The sequence below is a fragment of the Asterias rubens genome, chromosome 1 (genome assembly GCF_902459465.1).
Source record: "Asterias rubens chromosome 1, eAstRub1.3, whole genome shotgun sequence".
Classification (NCBI taxonomy): Eukaryota; Metazoa; Echinodermata; class Asteroidea; order Forcipulatida; family Asteriidae; genus Asterias; species Asterias rubens.
In genome coordinates this window covers 30052384-30070840 of record NC_047062.1, presented here as the reverse complement: position 1 = coordinate 30070840, position 18457 = coordinate 30052384, and the positions used below count along the sequence as shown (strand labels likewise).

The following is an 18457-nucleotide window of genomic DNA, read 5'->3' as shown; positions in this document are numbered from 1 at the left end:
ATGTGATACGGACATGCACAGATCAGTGACATGTTGACTTATTGACATGGAGTTGTCAGAGTTGCTCCCAAGTTCCAGAGGGATGAGACCGGATTGATGGCTGTGTTTCCTATCGTGAGGGTTATTTAGTAGCTGAAAACGTTTCTAGTGATATGGCGACAGTGCTATGAAAATCTGTTTTTGTTTTCATTCAGTATGAGTTTGTTTGCAAGCATCCAGGTTTGGACATCCTGAATACAGTTGGATAGCCTAAACAGGCAACACTCAGCATCACACGGGATGGTAGGATTAAAATCCAGGTAGATTTGAATGTCATCGGCATGTGTGGTACTTACTCAATGGCGCGACGTCCCCAATAGGAGTAACGTACGTGGTGAAAGCACACCAAATTCAAGGTGATGAACATCAGAGTTGGCACTAGCAGCATGAACCCAATGTGTTCTTCTTGTGAAGTAGGTAAAGAACCACTTCAATTCAGCATGGAACCAATGGAAACACTGGTGTGTTCAAGGCCAAGTTGATCCTATTCAAGCACCTATAGCCGACATCCTTGAGTTCCTGTACAGTCTTTTGTACAGGAATGACTACAATATATTTATAGAACAATTAATGTTAAAAGATCAGCAGTTTTTCAGCTCATGTTCAGGTTGAAGGAGCTTCCGTCTGGTCAACAATCCCTGGGTTCAAGATTTCGCAGCCTAAATATTGTATAACCTCCATGTAGGATACTGGAAAGTAACGTTAACTGGAAAGGTTCTCCTGTACACCCTTTCACTCCCTCGGAATAGAGAGTTGAGTTTAAGGCTTCTGACCTTGCAAACAGCTATGCTGGTTGCACTTCATTTTGGACTTGCAGTTTATGCAAAAAAACAAAAACAGCTTAACAAAGTGTTTACCCTGGTGAAACCAACAAAGTGCTCTACAGCCAGGCAGGGCAGCCAAGAAAGTGACTTTCCTCATGTAAACTCTGTGTGGTGAAAGCCCTGCACGCATATCTTTAGAGGACATAGCCTGTCCGAGGACAGGGTAAGAACAAACTGACCAGTCTGTTCTTGTCATTTGTGAAATCTATTCATGCTGTGGTCCTCTACTATCGCATGGTGGTTGAGAAGCATGGCTTCATCTAGTATGTGTCTCATTACCAGGCACATTCTACTGGGGGAGCAGTCACCTCAGCAGCTGCTCTACCTTAGGGGTATCTACAGCACGGATCCTAAAAGCTGCAGATTGGTCATTAGAGACCAAAGTTTTGCAAGAGAGAAGTTACGTCGTCACACTTTGGGACAGCTGTCCTGGCTTCGGTTAAGTGTTGAAACATAGAGGGTGAGTCTGAAGAACTAGGCTGAAATATAATTTGAAATTATGTTAAGTATACCTGAAATTGGAATTCTCCAACATCTGAACACAATCCACTGATAATGCTGAAAGTGATGCAAGAGATGGATGGAGTTTATGATTACACTGTCATCCCACCAGAGTGGTGAAGTACAACTATCAGACCAGGATGAGATCTGAAGGCGTCTAATGACAACATTTATAATGAAACCCATGAACACAGTCACTCGCTCCAGAAAGGACTAACACAGCCACGAATTCGGCAGATCATGCAGACCAGGAGAGTTGCACTAATATTGGCTTTGCAACGATGAGCTACCAACAAGGGCTATTGTGAAGTTCAAGACAAAGACTTTATTGTTCATCAGGACTGATACATTGTTTTTTTTGGAAACTGACAAGATTTAAGAACCAATGAGTCCTTCAAACTCAATGGGAGAAGTTTCAGGCAAGGGGGTTAAAATAAGACAGACCAAAGATGAGCAGTGTGATGGAAGCGGCACCAGACTACTGTAAAGACTCGGCTCTATAGAATGTGAGATCCAAGCATGAAAAAAGGCATCTAGATCTGGACAGTGTATCTCTAGAAGGGTTAAATGCGGCTATTCAGGTTCAAGAAGTCCTTGCTTTTGTGTGTACCTTCTTAGAAATCAAAGACCAATAAAGCCACTTAGATCTGTAGTGCTGTCACACAAGGCAACTCTTCAAGGCAACTTGGAGGCAACCGACTGCAGTGCGTGCTACAGGACCACTTTGACAGCAAGTTATTTTCCAAACGATGTCTTACGATCCCCACAAATAGTATGTGGACATCAGATGTGAGCAAGTTCACTTCATGGAGATTGCCTGGAACTGGTTGCCTGTAAATTTGTAAATGGCCTCGTGCCCTACATTGTATGATGAAGCAGGGCTGTATGTGTCGGGCAAGGGCACCAAGGCATTTTCTTCTTGGTAAAGGGCACCCTATGATGAAATAGCAAATTTGTACTGGAGCATTTCAAGGGCACCAAGGCAATGACCAGGGGACATGGAGGCAATCGCCTTCGTTGCCTCCGTGAAGTATCAGGCCTGATGAAGAACAAGATGTGATTACTACACATTCCTATGCAGAATTTGTGACATCAACATTCGTATCGCATCGCATTCACAGGAAGTATGAACCGGGCTTAAGAAGGTTCTGTCCTTTAATATGCCCCTCATTCCCTTGAATCCATGAGAGCTGAACACACCAAAAAAGATCTTTTTACCTCTTATTTTCCTCTAATTATTGTGGCAATGTTGTATGATTCTTTGCAGATGGTGCATGTGTGGACAATCTTTAAGAACTGGAAAGAGGCAAAGTATTTTTCTTCAGAGGTCATTGTGTCAGGGCAAAATTGTTACATCTCCTAAATAGCTGTAACGTTACACACTAGTTTGAAATTGTCAATGTGTTGTATCTCGCTTAAAATAGGCCGGATGAACACAAAACAAGCCTGTGTAAAAATACAACATTTTTGTCTGCATGTGGGCATGGTATTTGGCGATCAACTCGGAGTTAAAAGGCTGGATTGCATTTTTATTTTGTTCAAGAATTCCCAAAAATGTATCAAGATGTGTAATAACATTTGGTGAAGGTTTGTCATTTTCTAGATCGGTTTTCATTCTGAGAACTCACTGACAAAGCTCTAACTAGTACCAACCCTAAAGAGAAATGTTTTAGGCGCATTACATCACCAAATATTACTTCCCTAATATGATTTCAACAATCACAATGATCCTGTTTATGCACGACAGTGTTTTGCTGCCAACAATATTTGTCTTCCCTTTTTTTATGTTGAAAGTTAAACAAACTGGTAAAAGGAAATGTACTTAGATTGACTGTATTGATGATGGGTAATGTTTTGTTTGTGTTGCAGTTATGCTTAGCATCTCAAAAGAGATTTTGTACCCATCAACAAAAAGATGTCCAAGACCGGCCTAGGATGGAGGAGCTGCACTCTCCAGTAGAAAGTTGAACTCCAAAAAGGTTTATCAAAAATATTTACCAAAATGAAGCTTTTGAATTTTTTGTTCATGATATATTTTCTAACATCACAAGTAGGCCTATTGGCTGGCCACTTAAAGACAAAGTAAACCTTTGGTTTTTGGTTTCCTATATAAATGTACACACTTCAACTAACACATCAAAAATTTGCAACTAACACATCAATAATTTGCAAAGGTGATCACGTTTTTGTTTTTGAGATTTTGCAGAAATACCTAAATGTATAATGGACCGTTCCGGCTTTCCACTAAGCTCCGCCCACCGCACACGTGAGCAAGACGCGTGTACGAACACTCCCAATGACATTCTGCACGATTCTGCCGCGTGTGCAAAATATACGCGCACGTATGAACGAGTTTGTCCGACCACAACCATTGCTGTGATTGGTCAAAATGGGTGAACGCACACAGTTCGATTGATAGGCCGGATCGGTCCATTATGTCAAGGCATGAATATTAATCCCCAATAGGATTACGCAATTTGAGAAGTGTTATATGCGGTAACAAATTTCTGGGCAACTGTTTTCTTGTTACATAACCACATTACTTTGAAGTGAAATGTTCCTAAAAATGCTTAATACTATCAAATGCTGCTGTAGGTTTTATTCCAAAGGTTTTTGTTGTCATTAGGTTTAAGAGTACGAATCCCACCCGAGTAACATGCCTGTGATATTTTTTCACAGGACTCGGGAAAGTACTGAGTATACAGTGCTAACACATCGGTGTATGGGTAAAAACCAAAATTAATAGATTTAACAGTGATTACCATTTAACGTATACCTTCCCTTTACAGTTTAAGTAGTGATAAAACATTAATTTTGTTTGTTTTGCAGGCGGGTTTAACATCTCCAAAGACATCTTTTCTGCAGCAAGTTGATGTCCAAGACCAGCAACTTATGATAGAGGAGCTTCAAAACACTCTGCAGTAAAAGGTGAAGTCACCAAAAGTATACTTTAAATATTTCCCCTGGTTGCAAATGGAGCACTGTAAAAGTTGTGCAGAATGCATGTTGTTGCTCTTGTTTAAATACATGTCTAAATCTTTCAACATTACACAATTCCTTCAAGGTTGTTCGTATGTTGTTTGGTAATCGTTTCAGAGTTGACAGGCTGGGTTGGTTCTTTTTTATGTCAGGGCCTTATTTCATAGAGCTGCTTAAGCCCTAAAAGTACAACAAAATTACGCTTACCAGAATAAGGTTACCAGCCAAAATGACATTTCTCATCTACAATCTGTGACTGGTATCCTGCTAGTTTTTGTTTAGCGGAAACATTTTAAGCAATATTTTTTTAACAAGATAACCTTTTTAAAGCAATTGACATCATGGGTTACTTTTGCATATATTGACTTACAATTAAAACATTTCCAATGTGCAAGAGTTCCTCCAATCATATTCTTGCTGCTTTCAATGAATGTTTTGTCTTCATTTGAATGAAAGTATAAAACAAATACTCGGATAAAAGAATTTATCTGAAAGCAATCGTTTTAAAGCCATTGGACACTTTCGGTCAACAGTATTGTCTAAGGCCCACACTTCGTGTATCACAACTAATATATAAAATAACAAACCTGTGAAAATTTAGGCTCAATCGGTCATCGGAGTCGGGAGAAAATAACGGGACAACCCACCCTTGTATTCACACGTTTCGCCGTGTCATGACGTGTGTTTAAAATAAATCTGTAATTCTCGATATCGAGAATTGGCAAAAAGTACAGCATTTCATGGAATAATATTTCAAAAGAAGTCTTTCACCACTACCTTTTGTAAACCCTGTAAATTATTTGTAAATCTGTGAACTTTTTCTTTTTTCTGTACCGAAAGGGTCCAATGGCTTCAAAGACACATGTATTGTTCTTTACAAAATAAATGCTGCAAATTGTGCATTTTGTTTGTGTTACAGTCAGGCTTCATCTCCTAAGAGATCTACCCACCAATGAATAGATGCCCAAGACCAACCTAGGATAGAGGAGCTGGAGTGACTCTCCGGTAACTCCCAAAAGGTTTATTAATAATTTTTACCCCTGGTCCCAAATAGAGCTTGTGAATTTGTTTTCTATGAGATATCGTCTAACATCACAAGTATCGCCCGGCAACTTAAAGACAAAGTATACTTTTGGTTTATGGAACCGTGCAATTGTTTGAATCCGATAGAAATGTACACACTACATGTAACATCTGAAAATTTCATTTTTAAAAGGTGATTGCTTTTTTTGAGATATGGCCAAAAATCCGGAGCAATTATTATGTCCAGGCGGGAGACTAATCCCCAAAAGGATTACACAATATGAGAAGGGTTATGCGATAACACTTCTCAGATTCATACTTTGGGGCTTAAAAACGTTTGCCTTTTTCAAGAAGTGAAATGTTTCTCAAAATGCTTTATACTATCAAATAATGCTGTATGTTTGTAACCAAAGGTTATAACTGTCATGAGTTTTAAGAGTGATTACCTTGATAAAGTTGAAAAACGTTGATTTTGTTTGGTTTGCAGGCGGGCTTAGCATCTCCAAAGATATATTTATGTCGGCAAGTTGATGTCAAAGACCAGCAGCCTATGACAGAGGAGCTACAAAACACTCTCCAGTAAAAGGTGAAGTCACCAAAAGTATACTTTAAATATTTCCCCTGGTTGAGTTCTGTATACAGCTGTGCAAAATGGTCGTTCCCTTGTTTAAACGCAAGTTTTAACTTGTTTAAAGACAAGTTTGATTGTTGCAGCAAATCTACAAAATCCTTCAAGGATGTTTGTATGTTGTTTTTTCTCAATCATTTCAGAGTTGACAGGCTTGGTTGGTTTCTTTTTGTGCAGTCCTAAAAGATTTTGGAAAATACCCCAAATGTTGGTCATGTACACACACATATCAAGACATTTTTTTCATGCTATCGACAGCTCTCCATGTGGGATGATAGACTTGCTAAACTTCCATCTAGAACATTCGTGGACATGAGTGCTTCAGAAGAGCTCCCCCTGGTGCTGAATCAAGTTGGGCTGAATGGAGGTGCCTCATCAACAGACTTAGAACATCAACTGGCCGGTGCAAGGTGTCTCTCAAGAAGTGGGGATATCTGGACTCTGAAGACGTGACCTGCATATGTGGGACAGAGCCACAAACTATGGATCACCTCCTGAGATGCCCCCCCCTTACTGGAGCAAGAATGCAGAACTGAGGACCTTGCAGAGAACAATGATATTGCTTGGAGCTGTGTTCAGTGCTGGCTGAAACACAACATCTAGTGTGTGGACACGATAAGAAGAAGAAGCTCTCAATTGCTCACTACCTAGTAAGTTTTTATCCTAATATAATGGGAGACTTTCTGGGACGATAGAGGGCAGCATACTTACCGGGTAAATCCATTGTTCTCAGAATTATGCGCATGTTCAGAACTACGTAAACAATGGAAATTTACCCGGTATGTCTGCTGCCACCTAGCGTTGGAAAGTCTCCTATTGTTTTGAGTTATAGCAATAGTTTCCAGTGCCTTCACACACTGATTATTGAAACGCGTGCATTTTGTTTGTGTTATAGAGAAGCTGCACTCCCCTAGAAAAAGGTTAATTCACTAAAAAATATATACTCTTATCACTCATCCCTGGTATCAACTGGAACTTTGTAATTGTGTTAAGATTTATGTGTTTAAAGAAACTTGACACTATTGGTAATTGTCAAAGACTAGTCTTCTCACTTGGTGATCTCAACATATGCATAAAATAACAAACCTGTGAAAATTTGAGCTCAATTGGTCATCGAAGTTGGGAGGTAACAACAAAAGAAAAAACACCCTGGTCACACGAAGTTGTGTGCTTTCAGATGCTTGATTACGATACCTCAAATTCTAAACTTGAGGTCTCGAAATCAAAATCGAGGAAAATTACTTCTTTCTCGAAAACTACGTCACTTCAGAGGGAGCCGTTTCTCACAATGTTTTTTACTATCAGCCTCTCCCCATTACTCATTAACAAAGTTTTTATGCTAAAAATTATTTTGAGTAATTACCAATAGTGTCCACTGCCTTTAATCGTTCCTGCAGCATTACCAATCATTCAAAGATATTTGTGTCTTCTTTGGCAATCGTTCTTAGAGTTGACAGGTTCGGTTGTGTTTTTATGTCAGGGTTTAATGATTTTGCAAAGCTTAAATAGCTAGACAAATTTTCAGCATTTGAATCTTAATGTTGCGCATGCAATTTGCTAGACATAGTTTCATTCTCAATTGACATGCCCCTCCGATCACTGTTGCATATTTTCGTTCAAACATTCAAAATCTTGCTGTCATGCATGAGTTCCTCCAATCATTTTCTTGCTGCTTTCAAATGAATGAGTTGTCTTCATTTAGGTTTGATCAAAAGTATAACTCAAAGAAAAGCAAATTATCTAAAACCGACTAATTTAATGCTGAACCAAGGAAGCACTTTAAGACTAAAAAAAACTTCATGAGCTTTTGTCGCAACAACTACTTCATAATATTAATTTTTGGTTTTACCCATATACACCGATGTGTGTAGCACTGTATACTCAGTACTTTCCCCGAGTCCTGTGAAAAAAATCACAGGCATTTTACTCGGGTGGGATTCGAACCCACAACCCTTGCATTCTAGAGCAATGTCATACCAACTAGACCACCGAGATTGCCCGGTAGCTAGATAATAGCTGTTGCTTCAAGATAAAAGAGCTACACTCTACAGCACTAGATGACGTCTATACGTCTCACAATGTTTTATACTTAAATGGCTCTCCATTGCTTGTTACCAAGTAAGTTTTTATGCTAACAATTGGTTTGAGTAATTACCAACAGTGTCCACTGCCTTTAAACACTAAATTTTGCAAATTTTGCAATTTGTGTTTCAGTTAGGCTTAGCATCTCCAAAGAGCTACCTGTCAAGAAGTAGATGTCCAAGATAAAAGAGCTACACTCTACAGCACTAGACGGCGTCTACACAAGTTTGCTACGGATGGCCCTTGATGTGCACTGGGAAGACCAAATGCCCAACTCCCAGCTCTACGCTGCCCTACCAGTATCTGCCCTACGAGTATCTGTCAAGATCAGGGAACGAAGGATGAGGCTGACTGGCCACTGTGTCCGCCATCCAGAGCTAGCTGTGAGCCCCCCTAGTTCTTTGGGAACCCTTCGATAAAAACAGAAGCAAGGGCAGAGGAGACTAACATTCGTAGATCAGCTGAAGAAGGACGCAACACAGCAAGAAACAACTAAGCTTCAGACGCTGATGGATGCATGCAAGACAACCATCAGCGTTTTCCAAGAAGGCGTTGGCGAAACACCCCGCTCGCTCCACTCACTCCAGCCAAAGGTACATTTACAACACTTTACGCTTATCAATTATCCCTGACACTGAGTACATTTACAACACTTTACGCTTATTAATTATCCCTGACACTGAGTACATTTACAACACTTTACGCTTATCAATTATCCCTGACACTGAATGGAGCTATAATATAGTCATTTCTTTCAGCATTACAACATGGAGCCATTTTTGATCTTTTTTTTTATTGCTGCATAGTTCAATTCATTCAAAGATATTTGGATATTGTTTGCAATCCTTTCAGAGTTTACATTTTTGGTTGGGTTGGGTTGTTTTTTTTGTCAGGGTTAAAAGATTTTGGGAAACTCCCCAAGGAAGCTATTAAACATGTTAAACTCATATTGCAAGACAAGTTATGAGCATTGAGCTCTTTTTATTGCGCGTGCCATTTGTGAGATAAGTGTCTTGCCGAGAGAGAAATCAATGATAATAAAGTTCCTACAAGCATTAATCCTCAAGAAATTGACATCCCCCTGCAAGGTGCATTTTTTAATAGACCTTATGCATTGACGTAATCCAACGGCCATCTTAGTGGGAAAACGGTGACGAAACAATCGAAACGCACAGATTTGTCATGCGGCGCACAGGAATGGCCAATGAACAACCTCCTTTTGACCTCTAGGTGAGTGCGCCCTACTGAAATGACGTCATGTGCATAAGGTCTATTGCAACAATCAAAATATTCCTGTTATGCATGAGTTCCTCCAATTAATTTCTTACTGCTTTCAAATAAATGAGGAATCTTCATTTAAGTTTGATCAAAAGTATAATTCATGGAAAAGCAAATTATTTTAAACACGAATAATTTAATGATGAACCATCCAAGCACTTTAAGACTTGAAAAATACTTCATGAGCTTTTGTCGCAACAACTACTTCATCATAGTTGCTTCAAAGCTGATGCATTTTTTTGTAACTAATCTTTAAGTGCTACATTACCACTACCTTCCTTGTTTTATCAATCATACTAACATGGCTATCTCTATCATTGTGATACTGACATTGTGATTCTTAAACACTACATTTTTCAAATTTTGCAATTTGTTTGTGTTTAAGTCTGGCTCGGCATACCCCAAAGACATCTACCTGTTAAAGAAGATGCCCAAGACCAGCATATAGAGTTACACTCTCCAGCAAAAGGTAAAAGTACAAAACTAAATGCTTATCAACTAACTGTGACATTGAATGGAGCTCTAGTATTTGTTGCTCTTTAAACAATGCCACCAATTTCTCTGCTTATCCCCCCCCCCCTCTCGTGGTATGTCACTGGTTGTCAATCTGTAATTGGTGCCATCCCAGTCCTAGCCTTCCAATGGTTAGGAGCCAACATGAAGCTGACACAAGTATCCCCAGTGCCCTTATCATGTTCTGCCTTGGTTAAAGAAACGGACATTGGTTTTTCTTTATAAGGCGGTCCATCCCTGCTACATTTCTAAAGTTTGATGTCTACCATCGAATGGCTGCCACGCATTGCAATGGTGCTCCAATGGTAACTTTATGGTTTACCAGTGGGTAAATCCATTGGTTGCACTTCAGGGGACCTCTGCACCATCCCCTCAGGTGCTGGTAGTTGTTGGTTACCCGTTGCCCCAACTTCCTCATTGAATGGGCAATGCGCCCCTCCTCTCCATCCAGTCGTGGTTTGTGCAGTTCCAACTTGCTCTGTCGGGCATTGGTCTGACCAATCCGGCCATGGTGTTAGTGGGATATAATCTTTGTCACACTATCCATATTTTGGCTTTGCGCCTCTCCCTTCCATGCTTGGATGGTTGGGTCCTGTAATCCTTCTATAGCAAACTGGGACTTTAATCAAGTCCACATTTGCTCTTCTGTCCAGCATTGGTTTGACCAACCCGGCACAGGTGATAGTGGGATTATCCTTTGTCCCACTACCCTCTATATTTTTCTTTCTGTCACTCCCTTCCATGCTGTGATACAGGTATAATATTTTCCTACTGGTTGTATGCCACTGGTTGCCAATGATGCTTAACTTTACTTTCTCGAGCGACAGACCTTTGGTTGGATGCCACTGGTTGCCAATGTTGCTTAACTTTACTTTCTTGAGTGACAGACCTTTGGTTGTATGCCACTGTTTGCCAATGTTGCTTAACTTTATTTTCTTGAGCGACAGACCTTTGGTTGTATGCCACTGGTTGCCAATGTTGCTTAACTTTACTTTCTCGAGCGACAGACCTTTGGTTGTATACCACTGGTTGCCAATGTTGCTTAACTTTACTTTCTTGAGTGACAGACCTTTGGTTGTATGCCACTGTTTGCCAATGTTGCTTAACTTTATTTTCTTGAGCGACAGACCTTTGGTTGTATGCCACTGGTTGCCAATGTTGCTTAACTTTACTTTCTCGAGCGACAGACCTTTGGTTGTATACCACTGGTTGCCAATGTTGCTTAACTTTACTTTCTCGAGCGACAGACCTTTGGTTGTATGCCACTGGTTGCCAATGTTGCTTAACTTTACTTACTTGAGTGACAGACCTTTAGTGGTATGCCACTGCTTGCCAATGTTGCTTAACTTTATTTACTTGAGCGACAGACCTTTGGTTGGATGCCACTGGTTGCCAATGTTGCTTACTTTGCTTTCTTGAGCGACAGACCTTTGGTAGTACATGTATATCACTGGTTGCCAATGTTGCTTAACTTTACTTTCTCGAGTGATAGACCTTTGGTTGTATGCCACTGGTTGCCAATGTTGCTTAACTTTACTTTCTTGAGCGACAGACCTTTGGTTGTATGCTACTGGTTGACAATGTTGCTTAACTTTATTTTCTTGAGTGACAGACCTTTGGTTGTATGCCATTGGTTGCCAATGTTGCTTAACTTTACTTTCTCGAGCGACAGACCTTTGGTTGTATGCCACTGGTTGCCAATGTTGCTTAACTTTACTTTCTTGAGTGACAGACCTTTGGTTGTATGCCACTGGTTGCCAATGTTGCTTAACTTTACTTTCTCGAGCGAGAGACCATTGGTTGTATGCCACTGGTTGCCAATGTTGCATAACTTTTACTTTCTAGAGTGACAGACCTTTGGTTGTATGCCACTGGTTGCCAATGTTGCTTAACTTTACTTTCTCGAGCGACAGACCTTTGGTTGGATGCCACTGGTTGCCAATGTTGCTTAACTTTACTTTCTTGAGTGACAGACCTTTGGTTGTATACCACTGGTTGCCAATGTTGCTTAACTTTACTTACTTGAGTGACAGACCTTTGGTGGTATGCCACTGGTTGCCAATGTTGCTTAACTTTATTTACTTGAGCGACAGACCTTTGGTTGGATGCCACTGGTTGCCAATGTTGCTTACTTTGCTTTCTTGAGCGACAGACCTTTGGTAGTACATGTATATCACTGGTTGCCAATGTTGCTTAACTTTACTTTCTCGAGTGATAGACCTTTGGTTGTATGCCACTGGTTGCCAATGTTGCTTAACTTTACTTTCTCGAGCGACAGAACTTTGGTTGTATACCACTGGTTGCCAATGTTGCTTAACTTTACTTACTTGAGCGACAGACCTTTGGTGGTATGCCACTGGTTGCCAATGTTGCTTAACTTTATTTAATTGGGCGACAGACCTTTGGTGGTATGCCACTGGTTGCAAATGTTGCTTACTTTGCTTTCTTGAGCGACAGACCTTTGGTAGGACATGTATATCACTGGTTGCCAATGTTGCTTATTTTTACTTTCTCGAGTGACAGACCTTTGGTTGTATGCCACTGGTTGCCAATGTTGCTTAACTTTACTTTCTCGAGCGACATACCTTTGGTTGGATGCCACTGGTTGCCAATGTTGCTTAACTCTACTTTCTTGAGCGACAGACCTTTGGTTGTATGCCACTGGTTGCCAAGGTTGCTTAACTTTACTTTCTTGAGTGACAGACCTTTGGTTGTATGCCACTGGTTGCCAATGTTGCTTAACTTTATTTTCTTGAGTGACAGACCTTTGGTGGTATGCCACTGGTTGCCAATGTTGCTTAACTTTATTTTCTTGAGTGACAGACCTTTGGTTGTATGCCAATGTTGCTTAACTTTACTTTCTTAAGCAGCAGACCTTTGGATGTGTGCCACTGGTTGTCAATGTTGCTTTACTTTACTTTCATTAGCAGCAGACCTTTGGTGGTATTCCACTGGTTGCCAATGTTGCTTAACTTTATTTACTTGAGCGGCAGACCTTTGGTTGTATGCTACTGGTTGCCAATGTTGCTTAACTTTTACTTTCTTGAGTTACATACCTTTGGTTGTATGCCACTGGTTGCCAATGTTGCTTAACTTTATTTACTTGAGCAACAGACCTTTGGTGGTATGCCACTGGTTGCCAATGTAGCTTACTTTGCTTTCTTGAGTGACAGACCTTTGGTTGTATGCTACTGGTTGCCAATGTTGCTTAACTTTTACTTTCTTGAGTTACATACCTTTGGTTGTATGCCACTGGTTGCCAATGTTGCTTAACTTTACTTTCTTGAGTGACAGACCTTTGGTGGTATGCCACTGGTTGCCAATGTTGCTTAACTTTACTTTCTTGAGTGACAGACCTTTTGTTGTATGTCACTGTTTGCCAATGTTGCTTAACTTTATTTTCTTGAGCGACAGACCTTTGGTGGTATACCACTGGTTGCCAATGTTGCTTAACTCTATTTACTTGAGCGACAGACCTTTGGTTGTATGCCACTGGTTGCCAATGTTGCTTAACTTTACTTTCTCGAGCGACAGACCTTTGGTTATATACTACTGGTTGCCAATGTTGCTTAACTTTACTGTCTTGAGTGACAGACCTTTTGTTGTATGCCACTGGTTGCCAATGTTGCTTAACTTTACTTTCTTGAGTGACAGACCTTTGGTTGTATGCCACTGGTTGCCAATTTTGCTTAACTTTACTTTCTTGAGTGACAGACCTTTGGTTGTATGCCACTGGTTGCCAATGTTGCTTAACTTTGTTTACTTGAGCGACAGACCTTTGGTTGTATGCTACTGGTTGCCAATGTTGCTTAACTTTTACTTTCTTGAGTTACATACCTTTGGTTGTATGCCACTGGTTGCCAATGTTGCTTAACTTTACTTACTTGAGTGACAGACCTTTGGTGGTGTGCCACTGGTTGCCAATGTTGCTTAACTTTACTTACTTGAGCGACAGACCTTTGGTTGTATGCCACTGGTTGCCAATGTTGCTTAACTTTACTTTCTTGAGCAGTATGCCTTTGGTTGTATGCCACTGGTTGTCAATGTTGCTTAACTTTACTTTCTTGAGTTACATACCTTTGGTTGTATGCCACTGGTTGCCAATGTAGCTTACATTTACTTACTTGAGTGACAGACCTTTGGTGGTATGCCACTGGTTGCCAATGTTGCTTAACTTTACTTACTTGAGTGACAGACCTTTGGTGGTGTGCCACTGGTTGCCAATGTTGCTTAACTTTACTTACTTGAGCGACAGACCTATGGTGGTATGCCACTGGTTGCCAATGTTGCTTAACTTTACTTACTTGAGTGACAGACCTTTGGTGGTACATGTATATCACTGGTTGCCAATGTTGCTTAACTTTACTTTCTCGAGTGACAGACCTTTGGTTGTATGCCACTGGTTGCCAATGTTGCTTAACTTTATTTACTTGAGCGACAGACCTTTGGTGGTATGCCACTGGTTGCCAATGTTGCTTTTAAGCAACATTGGCAACTGTTAAAACAGTATTTACTTGAATGACAGACCTTTGGTGGTATGCCACTGTTTGCCAATGTTGCTTAACTTTACTTTCTTGAGCGACAGACCTTTGGTGGAATACCACTGGTTGCCAATGTTGCTTAACTCTATTTACTTGAGCGACAGACTTTTGGTGGTATGCCACTGGTTGCCAATGTTGCTTTACTTTGCTTTCTTGAGCGACAGACCTTTGGTAGTACATGTATGTCACTGGTTGCCAATGTTGCTTAACTTTACTTTCTCTAGCAGCAGACCTTTGGTGGAATGCCACTGGTTGCCAATGTTGCTTAACTTTACTTTCTTGAGCAGTATGCCTTTGGTTGTATGCCACTGGTTGTCAATGTTGCTTAACTTTACTTTCTTGAGTTACATACCTTTGGTTGTATGCCACTGGTTGCCAATGTAGCTTACATTTACTTACTTGAGTGACAGACCTTTGGTGGTATGCCACTGGTTGCCAATGTTGCTTAACTTTACTTACTTGAGTGACAGACCTTTGGTGGTGTGCCACTGGTTGCCAATGTTGCTTAACTTTACTTACTTGAGCGACAGACCTATGGTGGTATGCCACTGGTTGCCAATGTTGCTTAACTTTACTTACTTGAGTGACAGACCTTTGGTGGTACATGTATATCACTGGTTGCCAATGTTGCTTAACTTTACTTTCTCGAGTGACAGACCTTTGGTTGTATGCCACTGGTTGCCAATGTTGCTTAACTTTATTTACTTGAGCGACAGACCTTTGGTGGTATGCCACTGGTTGCCAATGTTGCTTTTAAGCAACATTGGCAACTGTTAAAACAGTATTTACTTGAATGACAGACCTTTGGTGGTATGCCACTGTTTGCCAATGTTGCTTAACTTTACTTTCTTGAGCGACAGACCTTTGGTGGAATACCACTGGTTGCCAATGTTGCTTAACTCTATTTACTTGAGCGACAGACTTTTGGTGGTATGCCACTGGTTGCCAATGGTGCTTTACTTTACTTTCTTGAGCGACAGACCTTTGGTAGTACATGTATGTCACTGGTTGCCAATGTTGCTTAACTTTACTTTCTTTAGCAGCAGACCTTTGGTGGTATGCCACTGGTTGCCAATGTTGCTTAACTCTATTTACTTGAGCAACAGACCTTTGGTGGTATGCCACTGGTTGCAAATGTTGCTTAACTCTATTTACTTGAGCAACAGACCTTTGGTTGTATGCCACTGGTTGCCAATGTTGCTTAACTTTACTTACTTGAGCAGCAGGCCTTTGGTTGTATGCCACTGGTTGCTAACGTTGCTTTACTTTACTTTCTTGAGCAGCAGACCTTTGGTTGTATGCCACTGGTTGCTAACGTTGCTTTACTTTACTTTCTTTAGCGGCAGGCCTGTTCTGCTATGCCACTGATTTCTGAAGTTGGTTCACTGTTGCTTTTTGACGGACCAATGCGGCACAGGTGATAGTGAGCTATCCTTTGTCCCACTACCCTCTACTTTCTTTTGGCTTAGAAAGTATTTTGGAAAATACCTAGGCAAGCTTCATTTTAAACCTTAATTTCAAGACAAATTTGTAGCTTTTGGTAGTGTAAATTGTGCATTTAAATTTGCTGGCTGATTTTAATTTCTGGTCCTCAAACTTGACCTTTCAGAGACGGAGATAAAGGGAATAGTTTCCTGAAAAGAAGTGCAGAATGGAATCACCACTACTGATGTCATCAAGAATACAGGGTATAAAGGAGAGCAACACATTAAAACATCGCTACTGTCAAGACAACTTAGCTGCAAGCAATTATGGATGTAACAAACAGTTTGTTGTCTTAAACAGTAAGGTATTGTAGTGTTTTTATGAACTGAATAAGCTCCAATGTATTCAGAACACTGCTGCATGCCTTGTGGAACGGTCTCCAAGAAATGAGCACATCATCCCTATTCTTCACTGTCTCCACTGGCTGCCAATCAAGGACTGCATTGTGTTCAAGCCAATGTTGCTCAAGTACAAGTCTCATCATGGTCTTGCTCCTGCATGTAACTCTGAACTTATAAACTCATATACACCTCCTCGTTGTCTTTCACTCATCATCTTATTGCTACTGCAAGGTCCCCACAGAGTCTCTACTTCGCATTATGGGGGTTGATAATGCTCCCATCTTCAGGAACAGTCTTCCTCTTATTGTTCGCCAAGCTACTTCGGTCACTTCCTTCAAGAGTCGTCTGAAAACTCATCTGTTTTCGAAATAATGATGCACTTTTTGTGCTTTTAATTCTCGTTTTTAACTGATAAATTCTACGTTGTTTTTATGGCCAGATGCTGAGGATCTTGGCTAAGGGTGTAAGTGCTAGTAACCTCTCCCCTTTTCAAAATAGGTTTTTGAGTTAATATTGCACTTCTTGTGCTTTTAATTATTGTTTTAGTGGATCATTTCTGTGTTGTTTTTCATGGCCAGATGCTGAGGATCTTGGCTAAGGGTGTAAGTGCTGGTAACCTCTCCCCTTTTTAAATATGTTTTCTTTTATTGGTATCGTAACTTTTGTGTAGAGGTGTGAAGGCACTGGACACTATTGGTAATTACACCCAAAACAATTAGCATAACAATTTAATTTTTTTAACTTGCAATGGAGAGCTATTGATAGTATAAAACAATGTGAGAAACGGCTCCTACTGAAGTAATGTAGTTTTTGTGAATGAAGTAAATTCTCAGTCAGATAATAAAAGATTTCAGCTGAAGCCTTTTATTATGCATCTGAAAGCACACAAAGTAATTTTCTTTTATTATTCTCTTGCAACTTTGATGACCAATTGTGCCCAAATTTGTTATTTTATGCATATGTTGGGATAAACCAAGTGAGAATACTGGTCTTTGACAATTACCAAACGTGTCCAGTGCCTTTAAAAGTATCTTTAATTATTGTTAATATGATTTTAATTAACATCTTGTAAATAAGTACACCATTGCAAGCAAGCACAAATGCGATTTTGTTTGCGCTATGAAATTGCGATAAATTGCAAAATTGCATAATGCGTGTTTAAGCAAATTTAGCGATCTTTGTGGTGCGGCGGTTAGATTAAAGGGACCTGGACACATGCACGTGGCATGTGGGGTCCTACTTCCGGCTCGGGCCACTGGGTGGTTGATCTTAAAGGTGCATTTGGGCTCCTCATCTGTCAGGATGGTGCCGGTGTTATCATAAGTATGGTTGACCAACGGAAGTAGTCCCTAGTCCTTTCAACTAGGGACCGCGTTACTAAGAGTAGGGAGGCTGTCCTGGCGCCGAAGTTGGGACAGTGGACCGGACCCGTCCCCTTAAGGGACGGTGCAATTGGCTCTTACGATCTCAGAAAGCGTGTGGGGCTGGTATCCTGGAACCTGCTCGTTGGTAGCCCTGCTAATTGAACTAAGCTAACCAGGATGACAATCAGCAAAATCTGATGACAAAAAATACTTGCGATGGTGAACTTATGTATAATGTTGTACTTAAATAGTTTTATAATTATAAGCTTTTATGTGAAACAAGTCTAGTTCTGGAATATATCTGCATTATATGTTGTGCATCACAAACAAGGATTTGAAACAAAAAATGTGGGAGACTATACAGCGTTTTGAAGGCATGTCACCCCAGTATGATGTCTTGCAGTGTATCCCATTATAGTCTGTCTCTTATCATGGGAGTATCAGCTCCTATAATGGTGACATTGTGAGATTGCACTTATCATGCGAAGGTGCGTGCCACTTCTGCATTGATACGGAGGTGTGTGCCACTTCTGCCTTGTGCGGAGGTGCGTGCTGCTTCTTCACGCTCAAACTCCCTTAGGCTCAGGCAAAGATAGCCAATCAATTAGTTTTGTTGGAGAAATCCCCCCAGAATATAATAGAACAACCCTTACCCTAATCTTAGCCCAAAAAAATACAACAACTATGGGAGAATCCATTGCGTTGAAGGCGTGTCACCCCAGTATGATGTCTTGCAGTGTATCCCATTATAGTCTGTCTCTTATCATGGGAGTATCAGCTCCTATAATGGTGACATTGTGAGAATGCACTTATCATGCAAAGGTGCGTGCCACTTCTGCATTGATGCGGAGGTGTGTGC

General features: G+C 40.6%; 1 long non-coding RNA gene across 1 annotated transcript; it reads left to right on the top strand.

Annotated features, from left to right (window-relative positions):
• The first annotated feature begins 3240 nt into the window (after nt 1-3240).
• Nucleotides 3241-16827, top strand: LOC117306881. The gene is made up of 7 exons (XR_004520996.1): nt 3241-3343; nt 4194-4292; nt 5263-5362; nt 5854-5952; nt 6253-6644; nt 9740-9823; nt 16018-16827. It is a non-coding gene; the product is annotated as an uncharacterized LOC117306881 (long non-coding RNA).
• Nucleotides 16828-18457: the final 1630 nt, after the last annotated feature.